This window comes from Grampus griseus, assembly GCF_964374135.1.
Source record: "Grampus griseus genome assembly, chromosome: 3".
In the NCBI taxonomy this organism is placed as follows: domain Eukaryota; kingdom Metazoa; phylum Chordata; class Mammalia; order Artiodactyla; family Delphinidae; genus Grampus; species Grampus griseus.
Genome location: NC_139019.1, coordinates 79,444,809 through 79,464,076, shown reverse-complemented (window position 1 = coordinate 79,464,076; position 19,268 = coordinate 79,444,809).

Here is a 19,268-nt window from a genome sequence, read left to right as displayed (position 1 = left end):
ATCATTTTTTTAAATTAATGGCTTTAGGGACTTCCCTGGCGGTCTAGTGGTTAAGACTTAGTGCCTCCACTGCAGGGGACACGGGTTCAATCCCTGGCCCGGGAACTAAGATCCTGCATGCCATGCAGTGGGGAAAAATAATAAAATGAAATGAAATGAAATAAAATAAAATAGAATAAAGGCTTCAAAATTATTCCAAGTGGGTGCTAGAGGAGTACATAACAGAAAACAAGTAATACCACAAGGAAAAAGGAAAGCAAAGAAAAATAATATGTGATGAACTCTTACCATATCATCTTATGTATTCCCCCAACAGCCTGTGAGTTCGATATCATTATTCTCATTTCACAGATGAGAAACTAAGGCTAAAAAGTTAAGTGATGACCAAGCATACACAGCTCTAAAGTGGCAAGTCAAGAGTTAATGACAAGTCTGACCTTTTTGCCTCTTTCTCTGGCCTCAGGTGGGTGCCATCTATGTTTTGAATCACGAGTACTGGTTTCACAGCTGGGAGAGAAGGGGGAATTCTATCATAGGCAGAGGAAACAGTATGAACAAATAGATACTCATATACATGGGACATTCAGGAAAATTAGAGTTGTCAACAATTGTTGTAGCACAGTTTCACCACCACTTCCATTGCCAGGTTGGGTAGGCAGAATGGAGAACCTGCCAGTGGTCTGGAGCAAGACTTGGGGTAGAAGGTAGAATCACTCACTAAACAGTTAGCCATGAGAGTATGTGTGTTACTAGAGGTATTCTAGATCAAGATGGAGCTATCTGCTGTCCCATCCTCAAAACTAACCACTATTCTAACTTCTAAAATTTAGTTTCTGAAGTTTATACTAATAGAATCATGCAGTTTTATTATTTGATGTCTGGTTTCTTTCAGTCAGCATATTTGTGAGATACATCCACACTGTGTATGTAGCTATAGAATGTGTTCACTTTCACTGCTGAATGGTGTTCTATTTTATGACTATGCCACACACTATTTATTCATTTTTATTATTATTTTATTGGTAAGAACATTTAACAAGAGATCCACTCTCTTAACCAATTTTAAGTGGACAGTGTAGTATTGTTGACTATAAGTACAATGTTGTACAGCAGATCTCTAGAGCTTATTCATCTTACTTAACTGAAACTTTATGCCTGTCGATTAATAACTCCCGTTTCCCCTCTACCCAGCCACTGGTAACTACCATTCCAACCTTTGACGTTATGAATTCTACTACTTAAGAAGCTTCATATAGGTGGAATCACTTCTATACCTGATTTATGTCATTTAGCATAATGTCCTCAAAATCCATCCATGTTGTCACATACTGCAGAATCTCCTTCTCTTTTTAAGGTTGAATAGTATTCATATATATATATACACACACACCATATTTTCTTTCTTTGGAATGACCTAAGGAAAAGCTGGCATGCATTCAGGGGCAGCCTTGGTATGGGAGGCTGGGTTTGCAGCACACAAGGTCACCAGGGCACTGCTTCCACTGTGTACTCTGATTCCCTACCTGAAGCTGCAGGCCCTAGATGTGGAGCAGTGTGTATGTCAGACAGGCTTGGCATGAAGGAATTAAATATAGCATAGATGAGCAGGGATAAATATAGGAGGAAATACTAAAGGGTTGGTTAATTCAATGAATTATCTTAAAGAACCTTATCAGTTGTCCTCCAACAGGTGTAAGTGTAAATGTCTATAAGGTAGGGAGAACCGTCCAGTGTTTCCCATATGGCCTGATTGCCGTGATGTTTAGTATAGGTTTCTATGTACTTTATATTGCTCCTTGCATATTGGGAGAGTATATTACTCAGTTTTCCCATTTTTAAGAGTCAAACTGGCTTCTGAAAAAAGATAGGAAGTGGAGAGAAATTTCTTTGTTTAATTCAAAAAATATCCTGAAGTTCATGATTTCAGGCATGACTACATCCAGGGACTCAAAAACAAAGTGGATCTCGGTCCTTCTCTCTCAATCTCTCTCTCTCTCTTAAGTTTGTGTATTTATTCCCAACAGCATATATTGAGGTAGTGTAACATACTGGTAATAAACACAGGTTCTACACCCAGACTGTGTAGGTTGAAATTCAGCTTTACCATTGGCTGTAAAACGTAGGCCAAGACAGTTAGCTTCATTTACCTCATCTCTAGAGTGGGGATGAAAAATGTCAACCCTGTCTCTAAGAGCTATTGTAGGACTAAATGATTAAAGGCATGGTTAATTAATACATAGTAATTGCTCAACAATTCTTGATTCTAACCATACCTTGATTCTCTTTTTCTTTGCATTAACTTCAATCTCAGATAGGCTCTCCTCAGACAGGCTCTCCACAAATGGTAACAAAATTGCTATCATCATCTCAAGATTTTTATTATTAGGTTTAAATCTGTTGTAAAGGAAGTTTTGTACCCCAATTGCAACATATAGCTCAGAAATTATCTTCCTGTCTTCTATTGTGTAGTTATCCATGACCCAAGCACTGTGGCTAGGCTAATGTGATTCTCTGACTGGATCACATAATCACTCCTGGATCAAACTGGTGGCATCAGTCCCAACCTAACAATGTGGATTGACAATAGAAGACAGGCAATGCCCTAAAAAAAAAAAAAAAAAAGCTGATGCCTTTATTATAAGACAGGAGAATGTGCTGTTCTGGCTAAGCTAAAACAACAAATGTCCAAGAGCAGAGGGAATCCTGTAGGTTTCCTTGAGCAGCTCATCCAGGTATTAATCAGAGGCTTGTTAATGGAGGGGCAAAAAATGGGGAAGTAGGGATGGAAGCTGTGATGAAAATGAATGTTGTGATTAGCTGAATGGGTACAGCAATATACTCTTTGAAATTTCCACTGTAGTGGATTATTCCTTGGGCCTGTATGGTACGTACGTGGAAGTGATCTTCTATAAATGATCTTTTAGAACATGTTTGGTGAGTTAATTGTTCTAAGATGGTAGGTGTTGGACAAGTGGATATGAGGATTTAAAACTGTGAGCAGTGACAGCTGGAAGCATGAGGAGAAAAGGGCTCAATGGTAAGATATCAGGGCTAGGCAATTTTTCTTAAGTCATATGACAATGACAGGGGATTAGAGTTCAGTAAAGAGAATGAAGTCTGGAATTTTGGTGAGTGCATCTACCAAGACTGTGATGTGATCTTTGGAAAGATGCTAGTATTTTATGAAATCCATGGTGATGGTTTTTCAGAGGGGCTAGGGACTTGGAGTGAATGAAGAAAGTCTTCCGGGATTTTCTGATCCCAAAGAAGTACATGACTGGGTGGTGCAATAGTGTAGGGAATTGTGTTGGAAGAGGGAGCATGTGAAATTTCTATGAGCAACATTGCAGGAGGACACAATTAAGATTCATGTTTATGTTTCCTCATTTGAAACATGGGGCAAGGTGTTTTTGTCTAGTTTAGGACCTGATCGGGGCTGTGTCTGGCTCACTACCAGACACTTAAAGGTATCATCTCCACTTGTTGTTTCTGCCTAATTATCTCAGTTATTGCCAATTGTGGCCAACTAGTGGACTCATGGTTTGGGCCAGCTTCTCAGTCAGTGCTCTCTTGTGGTCCTCCTGATCTAAGACATAAGCATGGGTCAGTTTCAGATCACCGGCTGCTAGAAGAACCTTAATTCTATATCCATACTGTCCAAAAGAGATGTGCTAACTTGTTCTATTAGGGTAGGTTGGATACTTCAAACACAGACTAGGAGATGGCCAGAAACCCCCCCATAATTCCCCAAAGGGGAACTGCCAGGTTATCTAAATAAAATTAACCATTCATCTATGCCTCATTAGCAAGAGAATAAAAATGTTGCTTTTGTAGATTCCATATTTATTTATTAAAAAATACTTATTGAGCACTTACTATGTGTCAGGAAACTTTTTAATAGCTGGGAATGTTTCTGTAAATGTAGCAGATAAAAATCACCGCCCTCATCTAGTGTACATGCTAGTAAGATAAGACAGACAGTAGTCAAAATAAGCAAAACACAGGAAGGAAATGCCAAAATATCTGAGATTTTCTTTAAAATACAGTAGAAAAAAAGTAGTTGGAGTATAGGTTAAATAAAATTGGTAAAAAAATTGATAATTATTGAAGCTTGGTATTGGGAACATGGCATTCATTATACCATTCACACATGTGCACATGCACGCACACAATTGCTCATTTGTGATAAATGCTATATAAAAAAGTAAAGCAGAATAGGAGAATGAGTATTCGGGGTACAATTATAAACAGAGTGGTCAGGGAAGGCCTGCTGAAAAGTGATATTTGAACAAAGATCATAAGGATAGGGTTACACATTTACTCACTACACTCAGATGTATGACAATGAGGCCTTTGCATTTTCTATAGCTTATCTGATCCTTCTTGTGAGACCCTACCATTTTGGGAAGCAAGGAAGAAAAAAAATTAAATTTAATGCAACCCAGGAAAATCTCACCCTAATCTACTTGTTGCCTCAAATGTGTAGGATGAGGCACACTGATAAGGCAATGTAGAGACACAAACTTCTACCATCTACAGTGAATGCAACCTTGTCACTTAATTATAACAGGTCTAAGGCACCCAAGTATATTCTAAGTATGCAAGTCTGTACATTTTTATGTCTAACTCAAGTTTATAATTTTTATTTTCTCATCTTTCTTGGACAACTTCCCTCCCCCTTACCCCCTCAAATGCTCCCTAGTTTTTCCTTAAGGAGACACTAACTAGACCACAGGTTTAACAATTCATTCATTTTCTTATTTTATTTTCTTATTAAAATGTTAGTATCAAGAAGAGGGGTTTGATTGCCCAGGCCATCAGGAGTAGGGTCTATACAGTGTAACATCAGTTACAGTCTGTCCTTCTTTTGGTCAAACTCCTGTGCTTATCATCATAAGAATGGAAACATTCTGCAGCTGCATCATCCTTATCTGTTTTTCTCAGTGTCTTGATGACCTTACAATTCTCTCTGAATTCAGGGACTTCATACATTCTGCTTTTTATAACCTACATTACTACAATTCCATTCTCCAATATAAGGTGTTTTCCCTCTGATCAATTCTACTCAACACCAGGAATTTGAACAATCCAGATCGTCAGATTCTCTCCCTCAGCGCTGGCCCCCAACCCCATCATCCCCTCCAGAAGCCGACTTAACCTCTCTCCTTTTTCTGATTCTTTGAATCCTCCCTTTCGAAAAACCCTAGACAAGTTTTTTTTTTTAAATGTATCATGAATAGTGGATTAAAAAGAAATGAAATTGTGATTTGTAATGGACATAGACTATATCAAAATGCACTGCAAGTAATAAAAGTTAAGTTTTTTATGTAAAACTGTTGTTTCTGTAACATATATATATACTAAATATTATACATATATGTGAACTGTGTCATAACACAATGTTTCCTATTGTGGTTAGTGGTGCTTTGAAAGTCTGGTAGCTATCAGGCCTAGCTTTTGATATGTTAAATGTGAGTAAAAAAAAAGATTGGGAAAACCTTTTCACCCTCCAGGTTTGCAAGACAATTATCTTCCTAAAGAGGTCAGGAAAGTCAGCTTTTGAGTCTAAAGCTCATCTGTGTCTTTTTTGGTATAGCATCCTTTGTGTAATAGCCTTGGGCTCCTTTTGTGTAATAAGCCTCAAACCCAGGGGGAGGAAGGCTGCGAAGAAGCACTAAGTTGTATCACTATAATATTATAAAATAAAATATCATCCTATTAAACATGCCAATTATAAGTCTTGGGTTTCCATATGGATTTGCAATTGCTTAAGTAAGAAAGGCAGTTTTGGGAATTCCAAGGCGGTCCATTGTTTAGGACTCCATGCTGGTCGGGGAAATAAGATCCCACAAGCTGCTCAGCATGGCCAAAAAAAAAAAAAAGGCAGTTTTTCTTAGTGACCCCAAGACATATTTGAGGAGATGAAGCAGTGACGGCTTGCAGATCCCTTAGACAGCTGTGGGAGGAGCTGCTGATACCTGCAGGACAAGCAGTTTCTCTTTTTTTGTTTTGTTTTGTTTTTTGCGGTATGTGGGCCTCTCACTGTTGTGGCCTCTCCCGTTGCAGAGCACAGGCTCCGCAGGTTCAGGGGCCATGGCTCACGGGCCCAGCCGCTCCGCGGCATGTGGGATCCTCCCGGACTGGGGCACAAACCCGTGTCCCCTGCATCGGCAGGCGGACTCTCAACCACTGCGCTACCAGGGAAGCCCCAGTTTCTCTTTTTAAGCCAAGTAGGTATGTATAACTATTGTGGTCAGCATTCCCCTCCCTCATATCTGAGCTTCAACAGATGCACTTTTCCCATTAGAATGTGAGGATTTTTGTTGACTGCCCTATCATTAGTAATCAGAATAGCATTTAGCATACAGTGTGGGCTCAAAAAATATTTGTTGAAAAAATTGCTGATTTAAAGTGTATTTTTTGCATATATCTTTTAAAAGACTATGTTCCTAGAATCAACAGTTAGCAGCAAAATATCCATTGTCTCCACACAGGGACTGGGAATTAGGCTTGCCTGGGCTGCAGACCACTGGGCATGAGCATGACTATGGTGACTAAATTACCTGCAAAGGTCCAGAATAGAGAAGGCCAACGCACAGTCCCAAATTCAAGATTTAAGGGCCAGAACTTACACATAAATGCCAAGGTTAGGAAGTAGAAGAGATGGAATGAGGGATCACAATATGTATAAGAAATGGACCAGAACCAAGGAAGTAGAGGCCAGAATGGTTTCTGCAAACACCAATGGGTAGTTCCTTTTATAGCCTACAGGTAAGTGGCATGGTGAGTAACACTGCTTAAGCGATGCAAGGTTGAAAGAGAAAATGGAGGATGATTAAAGAAATAAGATATGTAGGTATGGTTTGGGGCAATAAAAGAAAAAATAGTGAGGGCCTGAATAAAGCAGAGGGAAAAATAGATTTTAGATACTCTTCTGATTAGAATTTTCAAGACTTGGTGACCTGTACAATACAGGGAATATAGCCAAAATTTTATAATAACTACAAATGGAGTAAAACCTTTAAAAATTGTGAATCACTATATTTGTACATCTGTAACTTACATAATATCGTACAACTGTACTTCAATTAAAAAAAAAAACTTGGTGACCAATTGTTAGTATGATATAAAGGAAGAATAACAATGATTAAGGTAATTTATTTGGGAAACTGGGAAGGTAGTGACTGTATAAAAAGAGATGGAGACTCTGTGAGGGAGCAGTTTTGTTCCTCCATAAGCTCAGTACCTTTATGAGTTTAATTTTGAACATGATGAATTTGAAGTGCCTGTAGAAAATTCAAGTTGAGAGGTCAAAAAGATCTTTGGAAATTTTCATCTAGATCTCAGAAAAACGGTTAGAGATGGCCAAAATAATCTTGAAAAGGAAGAACAGAGCTGAAGGTATTAGGTTCCCTGACTTTAGACTATACTACAAAGCTATAGTAATCAAGACAATATGGTACTGGCACAAAAACAGAAATATAGATCAATGCAACAGGATAGAAAGTCCAGAGATAAAGCCACTCACATATGGTCAACTAATCTATGACAAAGGAGGCAAGGATATTCAATGCAGAAAAGACAGTCTCTTCAATAGGTGGTGCTGGGAAAACTGGACAGCTACATATAAAAGAATGAAATTAGAATACACCCTAACACCATATACAAAAATAAGCTCAAAATGGATTAAAGACCTAAATGTAAGACTGGAAACCATAAAAATCCTAGAAGAGAACATAGGCAGACACACTTTGACATATATCATAGCAATATTTTTTTGACCTGTCTCCTAAGGCAAAGGAAACAAAAGCAAAAATAAATAAATGGGACCTAATTAAACTTAAAAGCTCCTGCTCAGCAAAGGAAACCACTGACAAAATGAAAAGTCAACCTACTGAATGGGAGAAAATACTTGCAAATGATCTGAGTGATAAGGGGTTAACATCAAAAATATATAAACAGCTCATACAACTCAATAACAAAAAAAAAAAAAACCCAATTAAAAAATGGGCAGAAGACTTGATAGACATTTTTCTGAAGAAGATACATAGAAGGCCAACAGGTACATGAAAAGGCCAACAGGTACATCAACATCACTAATGATCAGAGAAATGCAAATCAAAACCACAATGAGGTATCACCTCACACCAGTCAGAATTGCCATCATCAAAAAGTCTACAAATAGGGACTTCCCTGGTGGCGCAGTGGTTGAGAGCCTGCCTGCCAATGCAGGGGGCACGGGTTTGATCCCTGGTTGGGGAACTAAGATCCTGCATGCTGCGTGGCACAGCCAAAAAAAAGTCTACAAATAATAAATGCTGGAGAGGGTGTGGAGAAAAGGGAACCCTCCTACACTGTTGGTGGGAATGTAAATTGGTGCAGCCACTATAGAGAACAGTATGGAGGTTCCTTAAAAAGATAAAAATAGAACTATCATATGATCCAGCAATCCCACTACTAGACATATATACAGAAAAGACAAAATCTCTCATTTGAAAAGATACATGCACCTCAGTGTTCATAGCACTATTTACAATAGCCAAGACATGGAAGCAACCTAAGTGTCCATCAACAGATGAATGGACAAAGAAGACGTGGTATGTATTTATACATATATAATGGAATATTACTCAGCCATAAAAAATGAAATTTTGCCATTTGCAGCAACATGGACAGACCTAGAGACTATCACACTGAGTGAAGTAAGTCAGACGGAGAAAGATAAATCTTATATGATACCACTTACATGTAGAATTTAAGAAAGAATACAAATGAATTTATTTACAGAACAGAAGCAGACTCACAGACATGGAAAACAAATTTGTGTTTACCAAATGGGATAGTGGTGGGGGGTGGGATAGGCAGGGTGGGAGGGATAACTTAGAAGTATGGGATTAATACATGCATACCACTATATATAAAATAGATAACCAACAAGAATTTACTGTAGAGCACAGGGAACTACATTCAATTTCTTGTAATAGACTATAATGAAAAAGAATCTGAAAAATATATATATGTGTGTGTGTGTGAGTGTATAACTGAATTGTTTTGCTGTATACCTGAAACTGATGCAATATTGTAAATCACCTATACTTCAATTTTAAAAAATGAGAGTTAGTTAGACAATTACTAAGGACCCCTCATGTCTAAGAAAGGCAACCAATGTATAAACAATTCATCGGCAATGAGTTTAGATAGCATGAAGCACCTGTTACTGAAGCAAGAGTTTTTAAAGCAGAATTACAGGATTTTGCCTCTGAAATATATATAAGCTATAGAATTCTTGAAAGCAGTCTATGACTGCCCTCTTCTGTTAATTATATGGTGAAGATAACAAACCAAATACACAGAGCTTTATTTTTAACTAATTTATAAGATTCCTACCACCCCTCCAGAAAAATACTCATTTACTCAGAAAGGAGGAAATATGTTAAAATACTACATTCATGTGGGTTTGATTGTAAAATTTTACAGTGAATGAGAAAGCCCATGGCTATCATTGCATTAAGAAATTTACCCAAGAAAATAATATTGTTAGGCATCATGAATTCATGTCATTAAATATGTGTAATACTTACAAAGCATAAAAATGTTTTTATGCCAAAAAAGGAGCAGAGTTGATCTAGTCACAATTTTGCCTCTGAAAAGGCAGCAAAGAAATTTCTATTTTATATATGCTTGCCAAATCTCGAAGTTCAAGGATGTATCCCACGTATCTTTAATGTCTCCTGACAACTAATTGTGCTGTTTAGATATTTGATTTAAATTTCCTTCGTTTTTATCTTGTGTTATTTATTTGTTTTTTTGTTTTGGTTGTTGCTATTATTTTATTCCAAGCATCAGAAATCAGCATTTTAAAACTGCAATGAATTATCTTACTTCTACATTCAAAATACAACTATTTTATTCATTCAACAACTTTAAAAAAAATTGAGGTATAACTCACATATCATAAAATTCACTCTTTAAAAGTGTACAATTCAGTGGTTTTTAGCCACAAGAGACAGCAACTATTTATTGAAGGCCTACTATGTACTAGGTTTCTGTTCAATTTGATATTCATGTACTAGAAGTCAGAATTTTCTAATTACAATATGAACATTTCATAGCTATGCCAGATAAACCAGGCAATGTTGGAATAATCATTGGTTCCTGACCAGAGATGAATTTAGCCAATGTGAAAAATAGAATAAGCTTCCAAAGTTAAAAACAATACAATGTGCAGAGTCAAGAACTGTTTCCCCTTTGCATAGCCTGGCCTGCTTGTGAGCATAGACTAAATCTCTGGTATTAGCTGAACAGATGAGGAATGATTTGTCACCAGGTAGAACAGGAGATCATAGAATTTTAGAACAGGGTGATGCCTTAGAGATAATTTATATCCTATATCTCCACTGTACAGATCAGGAAAGCAAAGACCATAAGAGAGTTAGTGTTCAGCTCAATTCTTACCTAATGCTTTCAGATTCTTACCTAATGCTTGTTCCTCTAGAATAGTTTGCAAACTGTATTTCTCAGGGACCCAGGATTCTTGGAGAAACCTACAGGGCTTCTAGGATGATGGAGGGGTGGCTAAGTAGAAGAGTCTCTGCATCTCTCCCTAACTTACTCGAACAGCTTTGACTTCATAAGATTCTAAGCAAGCTTTTGTTTTAAAATAGCTTCACTGCTAAAAAAAAACACATTTAAAAATTTTGGCATTTGCTAAACTACTCCACAGTGTCCAGAGGAGGTGCATACCTAGTACTGCACACACAGTTTAAATATCCTGCCTAGAAAATTGCTCAACACCACCTAAACACTAAACTGGTTTCTTAGTACATGGTATATGTTTTAGGAATTGCTCTTTTTTCATGCAAGAAGATTTTTTAAAATATACTGTCCATGTTTGAAAGCCCCCTGAAGAAAGCATTTTTCATTTACTGACCTCAAGTTCAGGTTCTGAAATTACAGAGAAAAAAAAAAAAAACAACAAAAAACCCACACACAGGTAGATGACTATATTTATTAACTGAATGCAAATCTATTCACATTCAAAAATGTATTTCTGACTATAGTTTCTGTAATATTAATCTGAATTGAAAATAGAATAGTATCTTCCCTAGAGTACTTCATTTTTAAAAACAAAGTATTTATAAAGTGTTTGAAGTCAAATTATGCCTAAAGAAGTAATAAAGATGCTTTGCTAAAAAGTCTATTCAAATACATATTCTAGTACTAGCATAGTTGTACTACTAGGATAGCAAGTATTTGTTTATTTCCTAAGGCAACTGGCCTTCAAGGAGTATGAAAGTCTGACTTGGCACCTGGAGTACCCAACATGTGTACTAAGTGTCACCAAAATGTGTTGGAGTAAAAAGAGTGGGGTGTAGACACTCACTAGATCAAAGCTCTTTGAAACTCATCTCAATAAATTTACTTCTGTAGAAACTTTAATGCTTTCTTGGGTCACTCACTATATTCTAGGGTTGCCATTACTAAGTGCCACAGACTGGGTGGCTTAGACAAAAGAAATTTATTTTCTCAGCGTCCTGTGATGCTAGAAGCCTGAGATCAGGGTGTCAGCAGGGTAGACTTCTGAAGCCTCTCTCCTAGGCTTGCTGATGGCCGTCTTCTCCCCAACTCTTCACGTGGTCTTGCCTCTGTACCTGTTTCCAAATTTCTTCTTATAAGGACACCAGTTATATTGGAGTAGGGCCTACCCTAATGATCTCATTTTAACTGAATTACCTCTTTAAAGACCTTATCTCCAAATGCAGTCACATTCTGAGGTCCTGGGGGTTATGATTCAATAAATGAATTTTGAGAAGACACAATTCAGTCCACAGTGCTCACCATGCACCAATAAATGCTGCTGGTAAATGTTTAATAATTGGCTCTCCAAAAAGAAAATGCCCTGAATTTTAGCATTTACTTATTTCTTTGGCAATAAGTCTCCTATTTCAGCCAACGTCAGGCTACCAATGTGATTCCTCTGAGTGCAGAGTTGGGAAGAGATAGGCGGCAGCACAGCATTTTATAGTATTTCTACCACAGAAATAATGCAGATGTAAAAAACTTAACAGAGGTCAGGAGTCAGCAAACTTTTCTGTATATGGCCAGGTACTAAGTGTTTTCGATTTGCTCAACTCTGTGTCGTAGCAAGAAAGCAGCCATAAACAATATGTAAATAGAAGGGCATGGCTATGTTCCAACAAAACTTCACTTTGCAGTTGGCCTTTGCCCAGTGATAAGAAGTTGGGGACATCTAGCATTCTCATTGTTTCTTCAGCAGCTTTCAACCAGCCTTCATGAAGGTCCATTCCCCCGATCACGTTCTCCTGCTCCAGTTGCGGGTTCCCCCTGAAACTTCTCGGGCTAGATCAATAGGGCAGCCATGAAAGTGCACTTCGTCGATCTCCCTTCAAGATATAACTTTGCCATTCAGCTGCCATGAATGCTAATAAGCTAACTGCCTCCATCTGCAGCAATTTTAAGATATGCTACAGACCTCCAGTTGAGGCCATCTCTTCCCTAGCAGCCCTCAGCCAGTGACTGAGCATGTGATGGTACTAGGGTCGAGCCATTTCTGCCCACTGTAGGATTTCCATGACAGGCAATATTTGCTCCAGAGCTCCACATTGTGTTGACTGAGCTTTTGTCTTATCTGTAGCACAATCTGAAGATGTTTCCCATTCCTGCCTTCTCCCTCTTTTTCTTTTTTACAGTAGACTTCTTGCACACCTAACTTCATGTCATCTTCTATTTCTTGGAACACCCAGAGTGACACAGTGGGTAAAAGGAGTAGTCCAGGAAAGCAGGCAGTAAGATAGGGGTTGGGCTAGATCAGAACTGTCCCACTATCAATGAACCTAATTCCATATGGTGTTTGGGGCACAGATAGTCCCTGGCAGAATGTGGTGGCCTGATTACTAAAACTCTCACCAGTTATGACTTGGAAGATCATTCTGATATGGAGGAATGCCCTGGCTGGGGAAAAATGCAGGCAGTTCAAAACTTTATGTATGTGTATGGAACAATGGATACAGGCTATTGTTGGCCAGCCATTATTAACTTGCATTGAGGCCTACAGGAAGTTAATAAAAAACCTGAAAGCAGTTAACAAACAAGTGAAAACTCATTGCCAGATGGCTTCTTTAGTAGCTTCCAAAGAAGGCCTTATCTCTGGAAAAACAGAAAATTGAACACCAAACTTAGAACTTAATCGTCAAGATGCTTTAAAGGTCATTAAAGCCAAGGAGAGATAACTTGTTGAAAGACTTGGTACCCTGACACACAGAATGGGGACAGCTGGGTGGATGCCCCCAAAGATTCTGGGTCCTGAGACTCCTCTGAACACTCGGAGCCTGCAGAGGTCACCCACCTTCCTTATTAAAAGCTAGCACTCCCCCTAAGCAGAAAAGCCACTGCAGTGAGTGCTTCTGAGCAAGACAACAGAAGCCCTCTCAAAAAACTACCCCACCTCCTCTCAGGGCTGCCACACCAACAACTAGTGGCAAATCACAGCATAACCCACATGGGAATGTGCTAGGTCTGATCTATACCCCAAAGAAACGGCAAGAATTAGTCAGCATATACTGGCAGGAAACAGGGGAGTATTTGGGACTGGATTTTGAGGGTGCTTGACCAAGAGAGCTAGAAGGTGAGACTGCATAAGGGTGAACTTATTGAGTTGCAGGCATTTTTGGAATATGGGATTTAATACCTTGACACTAGGGGATGGTGCCAACTTCCTGTTAGGATGGTTCCTAAAAGTCTGCACAAAGTAATAGTCTGTGCTGAGATGCTGAAATGTTCGAATCGCAGACAGTGGAGAGTGGGATTAAAAAGCTGAGAGAAGTGGGCAGGCTGGACTGAATATATTATGGGAGGCCAGAAGCCCACAGGGAAGATTATGTTCCATGGGAGGGGCCAGAAGGTACACACTTCACCAAGGTCATCAGGAGTGCCCTGCTAAGAGAGATAACTACCCTAAGAAGCTCAGTGACAGCTCACCTCTGAGGGTCAAGGCTCACAGTAGGAAATGCTATCACAGGCTTGGTGTATTAAATTGCAATGGAAATGATGGGGCCTAGAAGCATAGTAGATCCAGGAGGCAGAACTTAATGCCAAACATCAGGACAGTCAGAATTATCATAATGACTAGCAAAACTGGACTGACAGTTAAGGGAGCTTGACCTGGAACTAGTTGAGGTGTTTTATAGAACCCAGTGTTACAAGGAGAAAAACTGATGGGCAGGCAACAAGAGTACCGCCTACCATTCATAACCAAAGAAAGCAAGACTGGATGAGGAGACTGAGGGTAGTTACTACAATAAGAGAATGTCATGATCTCTTGCCTAGTTCCCAGATCTGAGCCAGCCCAGAACGTGCTGACTGTAGAAGTGGCCAGGTCCTGGAGGAAAGTACCCCACAACACTACAGCAAGTGTATATTGTAATAATTCTTCTAGTCCTTCCCTAAAGGCATCTAGGCCATTTTCTCAGGTGACTGCATACCATACTGAGAAACAGGGAATATCCAGACAGTTCATGGAAAATCAGACACAGGGTCTGAGTTGACATTGATACTTAGAGATCTGGAGTATCATCATCTTGGCCTCCCCATTAAGGGTAGAAACATTCAGAGGCCAGGTAATAAATGTAGTCCTGGCTAAATCCTGGCTCACAGTGGGTACTGGGTCCATCAAAACAGCTAGTGGTCATTTCCTCAGTCCCTGAAGGTTACAATTGTGATTGACACACTTGGCAGTTGGAGTAATCCCCACACTGGGTTTTAGCTCCTGAAGTAAGAGCTATCATAGTGGGGAAGGCCAAGCAGAAGTCTGGGAAACTTATACCCAGCCCACTTCAGACAAAATAAACCAAAAGCAACATATATTTTAGGTGAGGATGGTGGAGATCAGTGCCACTCAAAACTCACAAGGGTGGTCTGTGATGGTTAATTTTATGTGTCAACTTGAGTGGGTCACAGGGTGCCAAATATTTGGTTAAACATTCTGGGTGTGTTTATGAGGGTGTTTCTGAATGAGATTAACATTTGAATTGTTTGACTGAGCAAAATGCCCTCCCCAGTGTGGGTGAGCCTTATGCAATCTGTTGAAGGCCTGAATAGAGCAAAAAGGCTGAGTAAGGGAGAATTTGCTCTCTCTGCCAGACTGTCTTTGAACTGGGACATCAGTCTTCTCCTGCCTTCAGACTCAGACTCTAACTAGAACTTACACCATCAGCGCTCCTGGTTCTCAGATCTTGGGACTTGGACTGGAACTATACCACGGGCTCTCCTGGGTCTCCAGCTTGCCAACTGCAGATCTTGGGACACCTCAGGCTATACAATTGCGTGAGCCAATTCCTTACAATAAATCTCTATTTATAGATATCCTATTGTTTCTGTTTCTCTGGAGATTCCTAATATGGTCCCTATCATATCTCTATTTGTTTTTAATAAATTTATTTTTGGCTACGTTGGGTCTTTGTTGCTGCGTGCAGGCTTTCTCTAGTTGCGGCAAGTGGGGCTACTCTTCGTTGCGGTGTGCAGGCTTCTCATTGCGGTGGCTTCTCTTGTTGCAGAGCATGGGTTCTAGGCGCACAGGCTTCAGTAGGTGTGGCTCGCGGCTCTAGAGCGCAGGCTCAGTAGTTGTGGTGCACGGGCTTTGTTGCTCCGCGGCATGTGGAATATTCCCGGACCACGGCTCTCAAACCCGTGTACCCTGCATTGGCAGGTGGATTCTTAACCACTGTGCCAGCAGGGAAGTCCCTATCATCTCTCTATTTAATTCACCTGTCTCCTACAAAAACTGGATGAATCCTGGAGAATGACCATAGACAACAGCAAGCCCAACCAAGTAGCAGCCCTAATTGTAGGTGGCAGCGTTGAATTGTCTTTACTCAAGCATATTAACATGGCTTCAGGTATACAGTATGTGAAAAAGCAAACTGAGCACAGAACGTTCTGAATGTTTATGCTATTTTCCTGTTTTTGTTTTTGTTGTTGTTTTTACAGTTGTTTCATCCACACCTCACTTACCTGAATATTTTTAGTCAGTTGCCTTTGGTTTTTAAAAAGCATTCCACAAAAATTTCATGGAAAGAACCGTTTGCCTTCTTAGTTCATCAGTTTACATAAATTTTTCAATTACATAATTGCAATAACAAGTATAAGTAGCAAAAATAGGCTTAAGAACAAAAACATAATCTCTTAAAATACACAATTCAACATATAGGAGCAGAAATGTGTGTGTGGTACTAGAGTAGTTTACCACCTGTAAGCATTTAGAAATTCAGCATTCCAGTGACAGCAGTGTGTTTTACAGATGGAAAGGAGAGGATCTGTTATTCATTCCAAGGAGTTAGAGTAGATTTAAAGATTAAGTGGAGCTCAGTTATGAGTGTGTTTACATTCAGAAAGGACATGATTCTCATCTCTTTTTCCCTCCCCCCATGTGTGTGGGAGGAGCATGGAGGATAGTGGTAGGCGAATGTACTTTTGCTCTTTTTCAATGCTAAAAAGATCTGATCTTATCATTTGCCTGCTTCCAAACCACCATCAGTCGCCAATGCCTTCCAGAAAAATAAACTCCTTAAAAGTAGTGTATCAGGCCCATCACCGGCTCAGACTCCCTATCATTTCAGTCATATTTCTACCTCATGCCATTTCCCCCCACCAACCTCCCTGTCATGCCAAACCAGAGAAGATCATGCTTTTTCACTTACTCATGACTTTGCTGCTCAGTCTAGAATGACTTTTTTCCTTCTTTTTAGGGTGACTTACATAATTTACTGTCCAAACTGGTACACATTTGAGAGTGAAAGGGGACATTAATCAGATGGGACATTGAGAAAACAGGTATGAACTGGGGTAGCCCTATGCAGACAGGTCTATGGTTCCCCTACTCATTATGGGCCCACCAATTGCTTCATTAATGTGATCTCAGTGCCTAACACTCAGCTTGTGCTCCAAAAAGCTTAGGTGAAATTGATTATATATTCTATGACGTTCTCCTATTGCTGTTTTTATTTCCCTCTCCAATCTTGTTCACCACTAATACATAGAGAAACTTGGTGTGAATGACAAAATGTGCCCTTTCTTCCTGGAAGCAAAATCCAGACTACACAGTGTGTGGACACAGGCTGGATTTCAGCCACCGCTTTCTCCTCATGTGGACACTTCTGTGTGTACTGAAAAAAATTACTCAATGTGTCTCCAACTATTTAGACTGTATAAAAATTAAGTGGTTGTGGAAGATACTGAAACACTCCACTAAAATATATGTCAGATGACACTTGAAATCTGGATGAGAAAAGACACAAAGTGAATTTGTAGTAGGAGTAGGAAAGTATCAAACAGCTGAAATTTTATGTAGAGTGAACACGAGAGCACTGTGACCATCTACTGGGGAGTAATAAATTTGCTTTACATAGAAAAAGTTTTTTACAAGAGGAACATGGGCCATAATATTATGTAGGGAAAGTGTATTAACAATATCACCCTAAGAAAAAGAAAAGCTGATATTCTTACCAGTCAGAAACAGGCTATGATAACCATATATATAAAATGTCCATTTCATTTTAAGAAATCCTTCTTAATAAACAAGCATTCAGTACTTTTTCGGTTCAACACTTTCGCAGCATAGTGCATACATTTAAAGATATTGGCCATTAGACACTTAAACAAAGACATCTTCAAACTTCTTTATTCTTTTTAGATCTAGAACACCAAATATTTTAATCTTTAAACTGCCTTATTAAAGGGAATTCTCTGGTGGTCCAGTGGTTAGGACTCCACACTTTCACTGCCGAGGGCCTGGGTTCAGTCCCTAGTTCCCTGACTAGATCCCACAAGCCACACGGCAGGACCAAAAAAAAAAAAAAAAAAAGTAATTAAATAATTTTTTAAATGGACTCAATTTAAAATTCTAAACTTCATTAGGTTCTTTTTGAAAAATCTAAATAATTAAGGTACATGTTTAAGAAATCAAATAGTTTTGTAAGGCGAACAATGAAAAAGAATAGCCTGGGGCTCATCTCCCTTCCTTCCATCTTTCGGCCCTGTTTCCAAAAAGAAAACACTTCAACTATTTAAAGCTATTTCCTCTGTTAGCAAGCTCCACTTTTCGAAATAATGCATATTAACATATATACATATAATTTACATATTTTAAATATCTCTTGACTTGTTAAGAGAGAGTTGGATTTTGTCAGTTAGGATGCCGCAATTTCTAGTAATCCCAATCCCACCTGGTTTAAGAAATTAAGAAATGCACTGATTTCCACAATTAGAAGCCCAGAGTGTGCAATGAACCTGAGTCAGCTTCATGCAGTGGCTCTAGCTCCAGTTCTCTGTCATTTCCTCAGTTCTATTCTCCTCTGGGTGACATCCCATCCTTAGACTGCTTCTCCTGTGAGGGCAAAGACCTATAACACCTCCTGGTTTCACACTGACACACCCAAAATCCAGAGGAAGAAAGAGGTTCATTCTCTGATCTTTCACATTGGAATAAGGAAATCTCTTTTTTTCTGAATTCCTAGACAGCTTTATACTACAAACTGGGTCACAGCTCATTCCTGAATTATCCCCTATGGCCTAAGGAATGTCATGAATTTTTTGGCTTACACCTGCCCACCTATAAATTTATTAGAGTGGCACGGGGTATTGGATTACATGAGTCAATTAGGATTAATCAAGCCCACTTCTAAAGCTGAAGTACATGGCCACTATGCAGGGGGGAAAGGTGGAAGGGATGCTGAATGGCAATGCTGACTTCCACTGTGGGCATCTAGCACTCACACACCCCTCCCACCCCAACCACACTGAGAGAATTACATCATCATATTTATCTGAAACAGTAACAGTGTTAACTTTATCATGATCATGGAAAAGATGGCCATAGGGTACTAGGATTTTATTTCCTTTCTGTAGAACTTTTACACTTTACCTGTAACTTTTTAATTGTTTTAAAAAAAATCCTACAAAATTTACTTTCCACATATCCTTTACTTTTCCAAATGTTTCACTGTAGCAGTCTATCAAGGAGCTCACCTTCTTGGTAAGAAGGGGAGAAAGCAATGGGCAAGTAAGACAAGTAAAATGAAGTCATTGTAAATCATGATCATTACTATGAAGAAAACAAAGTAACTAGAAAAGTCACTGAGGAAGCTCCCTTTAGAGTATGTTGTTGAGAAGACCTCTGTAAGGAAGTGACATCTGGCCTGCGACCCAAAGGATAACGAATAGCCTGCATGAGAAGAGCTGAAAGAAGCATTCCA